Raw genomic sequence first — 17,965 nt, 5'->3', positions numbered from 1 at the left:
GTACTCTTTGATCTTTCCAGGATGGAAAAAAGAGAGTGCTTCATGTGTAAAACACATGGTAATAGTTGCTCATTGGGGAAGTGTCCCTGCATCCCTGGGTCTAAGAGGCTACTGTAATATGCCAGGGGCTTGTGTCCTTGCAGTCTATTCTGTGTGAGAACCACTGTCATTACAGAGCCATCTGAATGAGAGAGCAGATAGAACTTCTCTTGGTAACCTGGAGTTGCCAACACTGTCACGTGGGCAAATGCCTCTTTGAGTTCGGCATCATTTTCATTAATCTCCGATGTACACTGTATTACCCTTTTCTCTTTCTGTGCTTCCTTGAGTGCCTGTCATAGGGATTTAGTAAAGGTGGAATAGTCAAACACCCACACTTTGCAATAATTGCATAATCCTAGGAACTGCTGTATCTCTTTCACCATGCGTAGGCGCAGAGTTTTATGTATTGCCTCTCTTCTCTCTGGTGTTAACTTACGGCCTTCTATGGATATTATTTGCCTGAAGTACGCCACGTCCTACTGACCGTATTGCAACTTCTCCTTGTCCACTTTGTACCCCTTTTCTGCTGGCAATTTTAAGAGATGCATTTAATCTGCCCTGCACTGTTCCTCCATTTCACTGCATACTAGTAAATCATCAACGTATTGTATCACTGTGCTGGGCATCTGTAAGTTGCTGAGGTCCATCTGAATCACTCAGTTGAAAATACTTGCTGATTCATAGTACCCCTGTGGGAGTCTAGTATGTTGAAATCTGGCCCCCTGAAAATGTGAACACTTTGAGGTGCCTGGATTCGGGGTGAAGTGGGATGGAGAAGAAGGCATTTTTCAGATCAATGACCATGACGTATTTTGCCTTGGTCCAGATGCTACATAAGATTGTAGCAGGATTCAGTACAAGTGGGAATTCTGCTTCCACAACATTGTTTATGGGGCATAAATCCTGTATGAATCTCCATGACCCCTCTTTCGACTTCTTTATTGGGTATGTGGCAGTGTTGCACAGAGATGTTGATGTCTGTTTTATGCCCTGTTGCCATAATGTGTGAAGGGTAGATTATTTCCCTTTGTCTGCCTCCCATGAAAGTGGGTATTGCTTCAGCTGTGGTAGCAGGCCTCCCTCTTTCAGTTTAAATTTTACTGCTACAGTTTCCATCATGGGGTCCTGTGGTAAACAATTTTTTCTGGGACCTTCTTCAACTCCTCAGCTGTGTACCTGATCTCCTTTTTCACCAACTGTGTCAGCTGTGGTACCAGCTTTTCTAGTACTCTTACTGGAGAGGATATCTGTAACTGGAACACCAACTCTCCTTTTTCTTACTCCACCGAGAAGAGTTGTTCGTCCGTCACCCCTGTTATAGTCAATTTTGGTTCAATGCACTGCACTGTACGCCACTGTATGTCATCATCATCTGTTGCACATAATATCTACACCCACATACCCTTAACATTAGACTTGAACTTACCCTCACACACTACAGAAAGGTGTCCAAGATGATCCTCTTCAAGGTGCATATTCTTCATACATGAGTAACACCCCTGATCCCACCCACCGGCCAACCCTACCTCACTTTTATTTACTGCTCCTGCTGCTTAACTGTAATGTAACACAGCCCTGCTGTAGCTTGCACCACCTTACCGGAAGATATATAAAACCATTGTTCTACAGTGCTCCACTGCTTCCCAAGTCCAGATTGATGCTCAATAAATGTTGAATAAAACAAGTAAAATAATGGTGCAACAGGAATATACGAGCAAGAGCACAGTATGCAACATATTATTGCCAAACCTGCATGTGTGGTGAACTTGGTTTCCTTTTACATCCTTCTTTAATAATAACTTTGGAACCTTAAGTGGATATGTGATGGTAAGGATGGAGAAGTTCTGTCTTTTTGCAATTTTTATTAATTAATACAATGATGTGGGTATTTCCATCTCAGAAAGTGTGTTTTTCTCACCAGATCTCAATTTTCATAAGCTCTATTCAAGAAGCATATTGTACACCTGTGCTCTTCTGGATCCATATGCTGATCTACAGCACCTGCTGTCCAATGGCACAGAGGAGGTCCAGGGGTCAAATTACCCATTTGACAGTTACTGTGACAGCCAAGTCCCTTAAGCACAGAGGCTGCATTTAAAGTCTGCACCTCTGTCCCAAAACCACATAGTCATGAGGTATTACTATTCTGGTGGCAAATTAATCTTTAGATATGAATCCATACCTGAGTTTAGGGTATGGTGGATAGTAATTCATATAACTATAGGCGGCCTCATCAGATTGAAATCATACATGCATCAGCACTGTGAACCCAGGCCAGCTAGGGAAAGATTGTGTGTAATCTAGTCAAACAGCCTGACCATGCCAGTTGCAGGGCACGGGGACTGAATGGCGGGGCCTCTCCTTTTTATCCTTTGTGAGGTCTGGTAACTTCACGCTCTAGCAGGACAGCCTCCCAGCAGGAACAATCCCGGGAAATAGGATCTAATCAAAGATCACAGCCATCCCAAAAGGACTAGTGTCACACCAAGGTGCTGCATTGCAAAATGGCCTTTGATGCTAATAACAAGGGAAGTTGAGAGGTCAGTGTAGACCAATGTTCTTCAAACTGTGGGGTGTGTCCCCCTGGTGGGGGGTGCAACACAATTTCTGGGGTTGTTAATCCCATAGCTTGAAGAACAATTAAAAGCCGTTCAGCATTTATCGGCAGTGTCACAGCAATGCGATGAAGGTGCTGCGTTTTCAGCCTTTAAGTAAGATGCTACTATTTACAAGAAGCACACACAGCAGGATTCTTCCATGCTGTGTTAACGTCTTGAAAGGAGCACCTACAAAGGCAGAATGCAAAGGCAACGCTTGCCGCATCACAGCCAATAAACACTGAACGGCTGTTAAGCGATTGTGTTGCGGCACGCACTGCCTTTCTGTAAGGTGTTACTTTCAAGAAATAAACTCAGCGTGGACTCTTCCATGCTGTGTTTACTTCATGAAAGGGCACCAGAGTGAAAGTCATAATGCAACGTCAGTGCTAGCCACAACACAGCCACTTTGGCGGTGTTGTGGCAAGCACTGCATTTGCATTTTGACTTTCAGTAAGATGTTACTTTTGGCCTGGACTCTTTTATGCTGTGTTTACTTCACAGAAATAGCACCCAACTAAAAGGCAGAATGCAAAGGCAGCAAGGCCCTGAATGGGAGTAAGGGGGGGTGAGTCGAAGAGCAAAAATGAAAAGGAAAGCAAGGATGCCAGGGAGTGAGACAGAATGTCAGACGCAGAAAAGAGGCAGAAAACAGAAAGCACAGCTAAGGCCCCGAGAGAGAGTGAACAAACTTGGTTGGGGGAAGTCACATCTGTAACTCCTTATTGAATAAAAAACATAACCAAGAAGAACATCCTGTCTCCCATACTTCTGTGTGCTCACAATTATTTCATTGAGATTATGGGAAATTAAAGTACAGTTGGAACATTTGATAACGTAGAGTAAACCTGATTAATGCCATCACCACAGCTTAAGGGAGAAGTTGGCTGTAGTGGAAGAAGAGAAATAGTATAACTGGATGAGGAGAGAGCTGTGCATTTTTGGGATAATGGCAATTCAGGGCAGATTTGATATGGGGGTTTATTCCACCTGGAGCCAAATGTAAAGAAGGACAGTTTATCCCTCCTTGTTTTGTCATCCCAAACTGGATTTGAGATTGAGAGTATGCAAAGCACTAACTGCTACCACTCTTAAACTACAAACTGCTGCTCCGGCCCATCCACATGAAAAAGGATCCCCCCCGGACAAAGTACCCAACATTAGTGGGCTAAAAATAAAATCTAGCTTTATTCCACCCCCACACACCTGCACACCTGAAATGATGGTCTTCGAGAATATCGTTACTCGGGAAATACTCGAGATCATAAAGTCTAAGAATCATAAGCCTGATAACCTGACTAAAGAAGAGAGGCAAAGTCTTACCAGACTGTGCAGTGTAGAAGTAGAATCTATTACTATAAAACCTGCCGATAAGGTGGGTGGTATTGTTGTACTAGATACAGCCATGTACGAAGCAGAATGTATGTGATTGTTGGGTGACAGAAAGTCCTATAAAAAACTTGAGAGGGATCCTACAGCACGGTTACAAGATGAAATAAAGAGTCTGACTGACCATGCAGTTAATGAACAGTGGATCAGTATTGAAGAAGGTCGTTTTCTGAATAAAACTGGATCTAAGAGGGCGGCCTTTTACATACCTCCGAAAATTCATAAGAATTCCACTAAGCCCGCAGGCAGACCCATTGTGTTGGCTATCGACTCACTGCTGGAACCGCTGTCTGTTTACACAGAGTTTTTCTTAAAACCATTTGTGCAGGAGATGCCGTCATATGTGAAAGATTCGACCCACATGATTAATATCATTAATGATATTGAAATTGAAGAAGGAGATATCCTTGTTACCATGGATGTCGAGTCGCTATACACGGCGATTCCACAGATGGAATGCCTGCATGTATTAGGTCATTATCTGAACAAGAGAACCAGACCACACTTGCCCCCCACTGAGTTTGTCCAAGAGTGCATTAGGTTAGCTATGACTGAAAATGTCTTTTTGTTTAAAAAACAACTTTATAAACAGGAGAAAGGAGTCAGTATGGGGGCCACTTTTGCCCCCGTTGTCGCAAATTTATATATGGCTGACTATGAAGATAAGTTTATCCTGGGACAACAAAACCTGCTTATGAACCATCCTATTCTCAAGGCACATTTGAAACTTTGGCATCGGTATATCGATGACGTTTTCCTAATTTGGAGGGGATCTATTACATCTCTCACTGAATTCCATGAATGGCTAAATCAATGTGATACGAACATAAAATTCACTATTGAATATAGTCACCGTCGGGTTAGCTTCCTTGATCTCTTGATTAAAAAGACTGCGAATCAATTAACAACTGCTCTTTTCAAAAAACCAACCGATAAGAACTCCCTACTACATTTTAACAGCTTTCATCCTGCTAGCTTACGCCAGAACTTACCGTATGGTCAGTTCTTACGTATTAAGAGAAATTGTTCCGATAAGGATGAGTTTAAGCTCCACGCAGAACAACTTAAGGAGAGATTGGTAAATAGGGAGTATCCAAGAAGGTTGGTAAAAGATCAAATGAAAAGAGCCGAAAACACTAGTCGTGAGACTTGTTTGATCACACGAGAAAGACACAAGAATGAACGTCTTGTATGTGTAACTACATTCAATCCAGTCAGCGGGGATGTAAAAAGAATCATTGACAAACATTGGAATTTAGTCAAACAACCTGGATCACTAATGAAAAAACCCATGTTTGCGTTTAAACGCAACCAAAATTTAAGACAAAGATTGGTCCATACTTATAGGGAGCCAGCAAGCGAGCCTTCTATCAATGACCAATGGGGTCTGCCGCCCATTGTCGGACACTTTAAATGTGGCAAATGTGTTGCGTTTCCCCTAACTGAAGCTAAACGAGAATTTCAATATGGTCAAAGAATCTGGAAGATGAACTGCCATACCAATTGTCTGACCAAAGATGTGGTCTACATTATCAGTTGTCCCCGTCAACTTCTATATGTGGGTAAGACCACACGTGAAGTTAGACAGCGAATATCAGAGCACAGGAGCTGTATACGAAATAAAGTGGCGGATAAGCCGCTAGTTGAACATTTTGTTAGAATGCAGCATAAGGATACAGACATGAGGTGGTTTGTACTCCAACACATTAAGAGCAACACGAGAGGGGGCGATATCGGTACAACATTATATCGCACTGAACAGAAATGGATTCACACTCTTAATACAGTCCGGAAGGGACTGAATGTTTCAGTAGAATGGAACAACTTGGTTACAAAAAACTGATCTGGAACATGAGACGATGGGTCAGAATGGACACACAGCAATGGGGATACTGTGCAGTTAAGAACTACTGTGATCACTACATACCCACTATGTTATATACAACCTAGGCCCATTTTGCTTGTTATACAATTGGTTTTCTATCTATATGCATACTATTGGTTGACTCAAGTTTCAAGACAGTATTTATCTACATGATGTATATATAAATATACAATTAAGCCAGTAGTAGATATATGTCCCCATTCGAGCTTAATGATATAATATATTGGCATTTTTATGTCTAGATTTATAAAGGGCGGTATACGACATCTGGGTTTGTCCCATATAATCTGCAAAAGACCCTGTTAACGATTATCAGATGTATCTAATTCCATTGAGATGTATAAAGCAAATTGCTGTGTGTGTCCGTATTGTTATACTGGCCCGTGGACCCAGTTCCTGAAATCAGGGAGTAAAGCTAAACATGTCTAATTTTAAGGCCCTTAATATGCGGCTTTTTGACAAGCGATTGTGTTTTTGGTCCTTCTTCCATTTATTCATCTCTCTGGCACCCTCAGTATGTTTTTCTAATGGCCGCGCATTCATTCATGTCCCAAGCTCCGGCTCATGTTATTTTATTCTATATGAGTGACGCACGGGTGTTTGTCTCTCCGTGTGCCTTTAGGACACTGTGTTTTCTGCTGATTCCAATGCTCTAGTGGTTAGTCCTTTTTTGGTGTTTCCAGCACCTTTTAAAAGATAGTCCTTTGAATATGTTTAGCCCGCATTGACTTTTTGCTATGTTTGTGCTGGTGTTGAGTGAGTGAACACGGTACCGGCTGTGCAAATTTTCCGACGAAGGGGGCTGCACGTTTTCCATTCAAGGTAAGCGTTCCCCCTGTGAGAGCATGACCCAGAGACACGCTAGAGGTTTTTGTAGTGTGGCATTAGGATTGCTCTGAGGAGCGCTGCATATTATTTAGCGGCGTTCCGTTTGTTTTTAATTTATTTTGTTGCACTTATTACAATTTTCTCTAAGGCGGCACGATACATGGAAAAAGAGGCCGTTTGTTATACGCGCATACCTGCGTTACCTGCGTACATGGTGTAGTGGGCATCATGTGAGTGGTGCCTTCGGTATCACTGGTTTTATATATGTCATACATATAGTCTACACATTATGGGTGTTCACTTGGTGAGGAGTTGGCTATGGCGAGATTTTGCATTGCCTGATTAGTTTTACAGGTGTAGATTTTCTAATGCGTATGAATTTGCACACGCGGCTTTAGTGGTCGCGTGTGTTTTTCAACCGCCACATATATGCTGTAATTGTTACATGAGGTGAAAAATCCTCACACAGTTGTCATTGTGTGTTTCTTTTGTAGCCTCGTGAATGGCCTAGTGACCAATAGACATTGGGAAAATCCGGCTAACATTACGCGGGCCCTAGGGGGGGTCCCTTGGTGGTCGCATCCTTTGAAAGATCTCCAAGCTGCATCATGGGTGCTTGTAAGTGGTCTAAGCCCTATTTTTTATGTATATTATGTATGGCCATAGATATGCACACTGAGTATTCGGTTTTTCCAAGAATGCTGAGTAGTGTTTCTGTTGGTTCCACAGGTACAGCATACACACTGATGCCAGTGGAGGATTAATTTCCGCTGTCCCATTCACCTTCCCTTAAGTTGGAATTTGGTGGTGAGTAGGGGCCTATGTGTTTATTGAATTTGAACACATTGTGACATTATTAGTCACCGACTCTAAGAAATAAGGATGAGACTATGGTTTTTATCATTACTTTTTTAGATTTACTACTGGCCCACACACGTTGAGAACAGGGCGGAGCATTTACTCCAAGCCCTATGTCCCGAAGAAGGTCTCCGACTGAAACACGTGTCGATGCTTTTCTGTGAGAGATATCTGGTCAAATTTGGCATCAGCTGCACAACGACACCTGATATTATGGAATGGGTCACTGTTTGATGTGATAACTGAAAAGATTTGGTGTAACAATACTTCCAATGCTTATTGATGTACTAAACACTTGGGTGTTTTTATATTTGAATGTCTGAATGAGTCCTGTATGTGGTTATGATTGATGGTATGAATTGATTGCTCTTTCATTGATTTTTATGATATTAAGATGAATTTTCCTTGTCATGAGTTTACTGAATAAAATTTGATATGTATTGAAATTTAGTTAGTGTCATCCCACTCTACTGATCAAATTTTAGATATCTGGCCAGGAATTAACCTGACAGTCCCATTACTGTCCAACTGATTCCCATCGGTCCTTAATAGGTTCTATATGTGATTTCTTCAAATTATTTTCATCGAAGTAGAAATCATCGATTGTTTTTTTACTCAAAGATTTTGCCACAAATATATGCAGCGGGAGACCCCCCCCAACTGCTACTTAACTCCCTTACATTAATTATTCACATAACCCCATCCCTCACATATTTTGCAACAAAATCTGTTGTAAAAAAAATCCATGATCGATGAAATCTACTTTGACAAACACTCCCTATGCCCCTTAATAAACTCTAATGGCCTAAACCATGCAAATGACTTGACTTCTTAAGGTGCCTACAACTTCAATTGTACAGAGAACAGACATTTCGGTGAGTGGATCCTTAGATGGTTTTCAAATAGCACAGTTCTGGTCACCCTATTGGACAGGACAACTGCTGAACTACATGAAGGTACTACTAGGTACAGTTTCTTCTTACCAGAAGTAGTAGACATGCTTGCAGTACGCAGTTACTGAGATATAAAAAGGGCATTTTCAACTTGAATGCAATTTATCACTTTTGTCTGACAATGAAAAATGGAACCATAAAATAGAGAATGTGTTCTGCGAGTCCCATTTTATATTGCATGCACTTATATGAGGAAAATATATGTATCTTTTATATTGCCTGTCTGAAAGATGAGGACATTCTCAATGAGCAGCTGCTGAGAATCCATGAGGATGTGCAAAATCATGTCTGGCCTGTGGAGCTTGTGGAAGAGTCTGGTATTGTGAACAAACTATGTCCATCAAAACTGTGCTGGAAACACGGCAAACAGAGCTGTCAATGATTGCAGTCTTCTTTACAGCTTGTGGCCCATTGAAAATGTTGACCTGTGCTACTCAGATACTGCCGCTGCATGGGCAGGAGGTGTTTGGGACTAGATTAAGCACTGAAATGTGTGGAAGATCAAGTGTGCAGATCAGCTCATCCAATTTTTGTTCAGTGCTTGAGGTATGATACCTCACACTTGGACAAGTATCAGAACAGATTATCTGTTGTGGCCCCCTGAACTCCCCAGTGTATTGCATCTGAAAATTGGAGACAGGTCAGATAGTAATAGTGTGATGCAGAATATGTTGACAGGAATAGGCACAGGGATTCTCACTAGGGGGATCAGAGTAATGTAGTGCAAATAATACTGATGTGTTATCCCCTCCTAATATATGCCTTTTGCCTTAGAAACATGCACTAAAACCCACAATGTGATTTGGCTCTCAAAGGGAAGTTTTTAAGTAGAAGAGGCACACTGTAGGTAAGAGTTTAAGGGGGTAATTCATGGATTATTTGCGCAAAAAAAAATACGGGATTTGTGCGCCATTCTGCCCGCAAATCCCTATTTAACAAATGGGGATTTGTGGGCAGAATGGCGCACAAATCCTTTTTTTCGGCGCAAATAATCCATGAATTACCCCCTTAATGTTTTATTTAAGATACAGAAATATAAGGCCCTCCTGCAATAATGAGCTGGGTAACTATCTTCACTTCCATTGGTTGGCTGCTTTATACCCATGGTTGGAACTCTGGACAAGGATGCCATCTCCTGTTTAACTTCAATAACATTCCAGGGTGCCTGGCAACTTGGTAAACATTTACTGCAATAACATTCCAGGAAGCCTGGCAACTTGTTAAACACCTTACAGCAAACTGGAGCATGCAGGCTATTGGAATAATGCTGCCCACAGTTATACACAATAAATGACATCTATATATAATATACACACAGGTAAACACACATCTAACACAAATTATTGTTTTGTTAAGCCTTTACTATGATATACCCTTCAACTGATCAACCCTCCTACCCCATTTTTTCGCTGAACCATTTAGATATTACCTCATATGCAGCAATTCTCTGTTGTAAGTACTGTCATGAAATGTATAGAAGAACGCAGAGAAAAGCACTGAATTTAAAAACAAAAATGTGAGCTGCAGCCTGCACACAGTATCTGTAAAAGATACATGCGAGGAAATCTGCAATGTTAGTGCCGCATTTAAAACCAGAATGTATGTCCAAAGTAGCTGACTAAGCCCAAAATAAACGTTTCCCTCTTCACAGAAAGTATACAGCAATCTTTTATTAAAGGGAGAATAGTCCAACATGGGATGAAAAGCAAAACATTTCATAGGAGAGTCAAAACCAAATTGAGGCCAGCATTGGCTTTTGCTTCTTTACATTTCTGAAAAAGGAAGAAAAATAGATATATTAAAAATGTAAACATTTAACAGGAGTTGGGTGCACAGAAAAAGTTATAATGTTGCTATGTTTAAGGTGACAATTGCAGTAGGGGAGAGAAAGGCTGCATTTGTGAATGAAACATCAGCTTTGGGCCTAGAAGGTGCCATTGCAATTCCTCTCCCTATAGCTTCAGGACTGGAGTGTGTTTTCCAATTACAATACTATAAAACCAGGCTTTGAAGCTCAACTATAAACTTCATGACTCTGCCTGAACCTTTCGTTCTCAGAAGCAAGGCCTTCCAGAGCAAAAACAAATACTACTCAGTAACCACCCCACTTGACATTGCATATACCCAAATTGCCCTAAAAATACAACAAATAGATTCTTAACAGTGGTCTTCTCTTAAAAGATCAATTCTTCCCATCAGCCAGGAGATTGAAATGTGCACTTTCGGAGACCTGGTGTCTGACTGAAGGCGAAATAGGCAAATGTGAATATTTTGCACAGAAACATTATACCTTACTGATTTATACATCCAATAGTCCATGCCAGCAGGCCCGTTATTCTGACATGGGAAATTCATTTCTGTGTGAAAGCATTGGAGCGTAAAACTAAAAAATCTGTTACACGCATATCACATGTCATGCTGAAATCAGACTAGCATCATTGGATTAATCTAAGAGAGAACAATCTGATGAACTGATTACTAACATGATCACATGTGAGGAACAAGATGTTTCAGAAAACCACAATTGTTTAATGTAGAATTATCCAAGATAACATCACATCAATGGGAGGGAAACTGGGTTTATAAGTTACTCCCATTAGACTGCCTACTTCATTAATATGCACAATGATGATGAAGGTGATGGATTACTGTGATGTCACTTTTGAAACCTTATCCAATCACATACAATCACCAATAAGGTTAGGGATTTTATAGTTACCACTCAAAAGGGATAGTTTGCCTATCTATACAAAGTTCAGACCCATACATTCTGGCCACTCACTGGCTCACTCACCGACTGGGATTGGCTGACTGACAGTCTGACAGAAGGAGAGAAAGGAGAATTGACAACAACAGAAATGCAAATCGAATAGATTACTTTCCTTTTTGACACATTTTGTATTATTTATTCCGTATTTATAATGCACCTATACACAATGTGTTTCAAGGAGCATCAAGACAAGAGGAAGGAGCAAGGATGACAGAACAAAACAGTCCTACTAGTCCATGTGGCATTGAGATCATTCAAGTGCAGCAAAGAAGTGCAGGGGAGAGGGGAAGTGCTGGTCAGGGCAGAAGGACCTGTGGGCTAAGCCATTGCCAGGGGAGAACAGGTGGACAGTGCCAGGGGATGCATTGAGTTCAGGGGAAAGAAGGTCCACATGCTAAGTGTGAGGAATGGTGCAGGCCAGTTTCAGGGGGATTGAGCCCGGAAGGACAAGGGCAGGTTGCGGGGGTCAGGGGAGACCAAGTGCAGGGGGGTACTGGTCGAGAAGTTCCTGGTACCCTGTAAGAATCTAAAGGAGCCAGGGTGCCAGTCAAGAGGCAGATGGTGAAATTAGCAGGGGAGGAGGAGAGGGAAGGAGGTAGAGAAAAGGAGGGTCTTCAGAAGCTTCCACAATGTAAAGATATCCGTCTCAAGACTCAAAGGGGCAGGGAGGCCATTCCAGAGGAAGGCACCTGTGGAGGAGAGAGATCTACCCCCCACTCGCTGCTCAGAAAAGCATCTGATCTGTGGAGAGTTGGCGCTAGAAGACCGGAGTGCTCTTGCAGGGTGGTATTTAGGGAGAGAGAGTTGGTTGTAGAGGGGTCCAAGGCCCTAGAAAGCCTTGTGGATGATGCAAAGGATATTTAACTTGATCTTCACAGCAATCAGGAGCCAGTGGAGAGCTTCTAGGGCTGGACAGATGCGGTCCCTGGGCTTGAGGCCAACGGAAAGTCTTGCAGTCCTATTTTGGATTAGTTGAAGGGGGTGAAGTTAGGAGTTAGACAGATTGAAGAAGAGGCTGTTTCAGTAGTCCAGCCTAGAGAGGACCAGGGCTCTGGCGGCATTGAGTTTCTGGGGGAAGGTGGGGAAAGGGTGAATGCCTCTATTACTCACAGTGCAGTGTAAGCAAGGCCTACCTGGAGTTATTTCCCCAGGCCTTCTTCAGGGTAAAAGACAACAGACAGGCCCAATACAGAAAAAGGGAAACGAGGCTCTGAAGGAAAGCTGTCACCATCTTGCTGACTGATGCTCACCTGTTCCTAGGGGGGGGGGTTGTACCATCCTTAAAAGGGTGCCCACCTGCCTATGAGACATTAAAAATAAACTCCTAAGTAAGTATAAAGCAAAAGGAAATTATAATTGAAGGGAAATATACTCTAAAGGAGACTGGAGTAAATCCCTCACCCTTTTCATTTGTGAAAGTACTGAGAGGTGGGGGTATATAAATTGACTGAACATTCTGAGTAGTTAGTAAATATTTCAGAAGCAATTGTACTTCTGGATGTATAGATTTAATTAATTAGATCATATGGTGTGTATATTGAGAGATCTCATGCCTTCTTCTCTGTGTAATGTGTTAGCACAGAAGAATTGTGTTGGTAGACAAAAGGATATCTCACTGTGTACTGTTCCAAATCCGAGGTATCATCACTGCTTTATGTGGAAAGCCCCTTTCCATGAGAACAGGGAGGTGAGCCCGCTATCCAATAGTCCCCCTAGGTAGTGGTACTCAGCGGGAGGATCTCATCGGAAGGGAGGAGCCCATTGGGACTAGTGACCATTTTGAGAGAACAAAGTACCCATTCGACCCTCCGTCATTCCCTCAAAATCCCTTCATTTGCACACTCATGCACCCATGTGCTCTTGCAATATACCTCAGGCAAGAACTGCTGAGGCGAGGAAGAGGCCACGAGTAATGAAGACAAGAACGAACATACCCACTCTAGTCTTTTGGATGATCCTCTTGGTCAGCTGTCATTCAAAGGAAGGGAGGGAAGAGAACAAGGGCATCTTTGGTTTGGCCCAGCGCGGACAGAGGTCTAGGCAAAGGACGCAGAGACAAGCAGAGCAGAGAAGCAGACAGTGTCCAGAAGAGAAGCACACTCTCAGGAGGCCAGCAACATGGTAAACAGAACTGATCCAGGGACACTGGAGTGCAAAGAAACCACTGCTGAACTGCAGAGGAGATGCGCAGAAGAACAGGGAAGGTCCTGGTGAGCCAGAAAGCCACCAAAGATCCTGGTAGACACACACACAACTGGAGGGTGACGGCCAAGACCTTTTGCTACTAGGGTGGCTAATCCCAGAGTTTGAAAGATCCAGTGGGTGCATGAGGTCCGAAGTGAAGTACAGAAGGGATTTTCACCAGGCAAGAGTAACTAAGTGAAGGGAGTCTAGGGCCCTCATTGGGAAAGCATATCCCAAACAGCAATTGAGAGACATGCAAACCTTGCATACACAAGTGGTAGTTGCAGACCTTAACAGGGGAGTAAACCAAGGCTGTGGATTGAAGAGAAATCAGATAAAGTGAACTGTATGAATAACCAAGTCAAGGGGGTCGGGTACCCATGTTGGGAAAATACATCCTAAACAGTGGTAAAGAGGAATATGAAGCTTGTGTAAAAGTAACACCCAGCGAGATTGGCAGGAGAATAAACCAAGGCTGTGGGTGGAGTTGAACTGTGAAAACTAGAACATTGAGTTCCTTACTTGGCAGGAGCGCAGAACAAGAGAAGGGGTGTTCTGAAAGGGTTGGTGACCCTCAGTGCAGCTTGGGAGAGAGAACCAGATTATTCTTCCTCGTTGCAGTACCTGGGAGCTAGGTCTGCCCAGAAAGGGTTGCGACCCTCAAAACAGTTTGGGAGAGAGAACCAGGCAATTTTTCCTCATCGCAGTACCTGGGAGCCAGGTCTACTTAGAAATGGTCAGGGACCCTCAACACAGCTTGGGAGAGAGAACCAGGCTATTCATCCTCATCGCAATACTTGGGAGCCGGGTCTGCTCAGAAAGGGGGTCGGGACCCTCAGCTTGGGAGGATAGCTAAGGGGCAACATGATTGCCTTCGAAGCAAGACGACATGGAGCACCACAGGTTCGATTTCCGGGTCTGTGCTTAGAAACCTCTGGGTATTAAGCACGTTATAAATAACCTATCATATCATATCATATCAGATGAAATTGGGAGAAAGAACCAGGCTAATCTTCACCATCACAGTAACTGGGAGCCGGGTCTGCTCACAAAGGGTCAGGGTCCCTCAAGACGGCTTGGTCAAGATGACCAGGCCATGTTTTCTTGCCACAGAGCCTTGGGGTCAAGCCTGCCAAGTGAAGATAAGAACCTATCTTGACCATTAAAGAAACAGAAACAGTTTGGATAAACCTTGTAGGGAAAGGGAATCAACCCCTTGAGTCTGGTGGAAATTTGACTTTCTTTTTAGAACTTTTGGTTTAAACTGCAATACCAGGCTGCAGGTTCACAGCCAAGAGACATTTCCCTTTTCACCTTATGTTCAGTGGAGCTTGTGATTAGGATTTGGACATAGGGCGGCAAACTTAACTTTGGACATTCTGATACAGACAGTTTCATTAGCTAATTTTGTTGAGGCAGAGAAACCCTGTTTAGTGGTAGGGCTAGTTAGGATTTCCTCCAACTCCCAGCATTTGTGTTCTTTTTTTTTTTTTTAAACTTTTATTTTTAGCGGCACAAGGTTACATGGTGCAGGCAACAAGGGCACGAGTCCAGCCCGTGTAAAAGACGTAACAATACAGTACATTTAACATGGTACATTGGACACAGCAATACAAGGCAGTGGTCGCATGGAATATATACAAATAAGTGTGCACATAGTAGGGGTAATTACACAGGGGTGGGAGACAAGCCAGAGCTGGAGGCACTTGTGCTTCTATTGTTAAGGTATGTGTTGAATTCTGTCCAGATGTTACGGGGGCGAGATGTAACAGGGAGCATGGATATGAATTCCTCCTCGCAATTGCGTGACCAGGTAAGCATATGGAGCCATTTCCGGTGAGCCGGAGGGGAGGGATTTTTCCAATTCTGAAGGATGCATTTCTTGGCAACCATACATGCAATATTCAAAAATCTAGCTGAACATCTAGTGTCATCGGTCGTCCAGGCGCCAAAGAGGACGGCCAGAGGATCTGGGTCAACAACAACCCCAATGATAGCAGAGAGAGTTTCTAGGATGCCCTCCCAGAAACCAAGCAGTTTGTTACAGGACCAAAACATGTGTAGGTGATCGGCCTCTGTCGCCCCGCAGCGGGGGCATGGGCGTGTAGCAGTGTGAGCGAACCTAGAGGTTCTGTACGGAGTATAATAAAGTCTATTTAGGAGTTTGTACTGCATGGCGCGAAAACGGAAGTTGAGGGAGACTCGTTGGGTGTGCAGGCACATGTTCTCCCAGGCCCCATCTGATATTTCCAGGCCCAGGTCGTCGGCCCAGTCCTCGCGTGCCTTGAGGGTGGGAGTAGGGGAAGCAGCCTGAAATATCTTGTAGAGTGAGGAGACCACGCCGCGGGCGCCCCCTGAGTTGGCAATGTATGCGATGGCTGGGTTGTCTGGGGGCTCGTCCGGGAATGTGGGCCATTTGGACCTAAACGCGGCACGCAGTCTATAATATTGGAGGGTTTCCAAAGCGGTCCCGGTATGACCCGGTTTCCAAGATCGGGGGTCAATAAAGCTGCCTTCAGGGTAGAAGTCCGTCAGTGCATGGTATCCCAGCTCCCCCCAGTGTCGGGCCAGCGCTGCGTCGTGTGTGGGTTCCAGGCCAGGAAAGGCCCACACAGGAAGCCACTTGTAGTACGGGAAGGCTCCAGGCGTCTGGGAAAGCATGCGAGACCAGGCCAAGAGGGTTGTGTAGAGAGGGTCGATAGGAGAGTCGGGTATGTACTGGTAATGCAGTAGCGCGGACATTAGGTCGATGCCGGTGGTCGCCAATCTCTCCAGTTTGACATGGGGACGCGTTGGTGCACCAGGATACCAGTGGGTGGCATGTTGGGCCTGAGCTGCGTGCCAGTAAAGTGATATATTCGGGGCTGTGAGTCCCCCTAGTTTGTATGGAAGTGTCATGTCCGTCCACTTTTTGCGTACTGCGCCCGCGTGCCAAAGGAACTGAGCAAACAGTGTGTGCAGTCTGGTAAAGTAGTTGTTCCCAGGCCACACGGGTACGTTGCTAAATATGTAGAGAAGTTTGGGGAGCAGAATCATTTTAATGAGGGAGAGCCGACCAGCAACGGAGAGCGGGAGGGCACGCCACCTGAGGATTTTAGTTTCGGCCATGCGTGTTACCGCCGAGTAATTGTCAGCGAGAAGGGAGGACTTGGCCAAGGATATGTGCACGCCCAAATATCTAAAACCATTCGGTGACCAACGGAGGGGGTATTCAGAGGCAGGTTGCTGGGTGGCCTTAGTGAGCGGGAAAATCTCCGACTTAGAATAATTGATAGTGAAGCCGGAGTGAGTGCCTATGCGAGTAATGTCCCTTAGTATTGAGTCAAGGTGTGTTGCAGGGTCTCTGATGTATAAGAGAACATCGTCCGCATATAGGGATATAATTTCGGGGCTGTCTTTCAGTCTTATACCCTTGCGGGCGTGGTGAGCACGGACATAGTCTGCCATTGGTTCAATTGCTAAGGCGAACAGTATTGGAGAGAAGGGACATCCCTGTCGGGTACCTCTGAACAGTGTGAAAAGATCAGAAGTTAGTGTATTGATCCTAACCTGTGCCACAGGAGAAGTGTAAAGTAATTTTATAAACTTAATCATATTCGGGCCAATACCCATATTCTCAAGGACCAGCCAAGTGTATCTCCAGGAGACCATATCGAAGGCCTTCTGGGCGTCCAGTGTGACCGCCACTGCTTGTGCCTCTTGATCAATGCGGGACATTACATTAAACAGTCTCCTGATGTTGTGGGAGGTGGACCTGCCCGGTACAAAGCCGGCCTGGTCATCATGGACCAGATATGTCATAATGGGCAGAAATCGGTTCGCTATAATTTTTGCAAAGATCTTTGTGTCGAGGTTCATTAGGGAGAGGGGTCTATAGGACCCACATTCGTCGTCGGGCTTATCGGGCTTGAGCAGCACCGTAATGACTGCCTCGCGCATAGAGAGGGGAAGAATAGAGACGCGGAGCGATTCATCCCAGACCTCGAGTAGCTTGGGGGCGAGTATAGCGACGTGTTCTTGATAGAAATCGGCAGTCAGACCGTCGGGCCCCGGGGCTTTGCCTTTGGGTAGGTCAGAGATGGCTGTTACTATCTCGTCAAGCGTGACTGGAGAGTCCAGTTCGTCACGGGTAGCGGAGGAGATCTCAGTGGTGGGGATCGAGTCAAGGAGTTCCCGCATGTGCTGTTCAGTGTGCTCAGCAGGCTGGGAGTAGAGAGATTTGTAGAATTCGGTAAATGTGTTCAGGATTTGTAGGTCAGCCCATTGGGTATTACCCTGTTCATCTTTAAGTGAGGTGATTTGCGTTCGGCCAGATTCCCATTTAGTTAGTGTCGCTAACGTTCTCCCGGGCCTCTCTCCCTCACCATATCTCCTGGCCGCTTGAGGGCGACCAAGGAAATGTATCTCGCTGACGGCGAGTTTGTTGAAAGCTTGGAGTTCCTCAGAGATCTGGGCAAGA

The 17,965-nt window shown here is 44.2% G+C and overlaps 1 protein-coding gene across 3 annotated transcripts in view; it reads left to right on the top strand.

Moving 5' to 3' along the window:
* LOC138521186 (leukotriene B4 receptor 1-like) overlaps positions 1-17,965 on the top strand; it is a 170,445-nt gene that overhangs the window by 39,100 nt on the left and 113,380 nt on the right. Inside the window, exons 2-4 of one of the 3 annotated variants that reach the window (XR_011282963.1) lie at positions 7,236-7,359; positions 7,471-7,548; positions 7,657-8,045. The exons of 1 other annotated variant lie outside the window; for it this stretch is intronic. The gene's annotated coding sequence lies outside the window, so the exon portion shown is untranslated. Of the gene's footprint in view, positions 1-7,235; positions 7,360-7,470; positions 7,549-7,656; positions 8,046-17,965 lie in introns of those variants that run through there. One more of the 3 variants, XM_069633815.1, reaches the window with a different exon arrangement.

Source organism: Ambystoma mexicanum, chromosome 13 (assembly GCF_040938575.1).
Source record: "Ambystoma mexicanum isolate Mex_15411 chromosome 13, UKY_AmexF1_1, whole genome shotgun sequence".
In the NCBI taxonomy this organism is placed as follows: Eukaryota; Metazoa; Chordata; class Amphibia; order Caudata; family Ambystomatidae; genus Ambystoma; species Ambystoma mexicanum.
The sequence above is the reverse complement of the archived record's forward strand: the minus strand, read 5'-3'. Positions and strand labels throughout refer to the sequence as shown.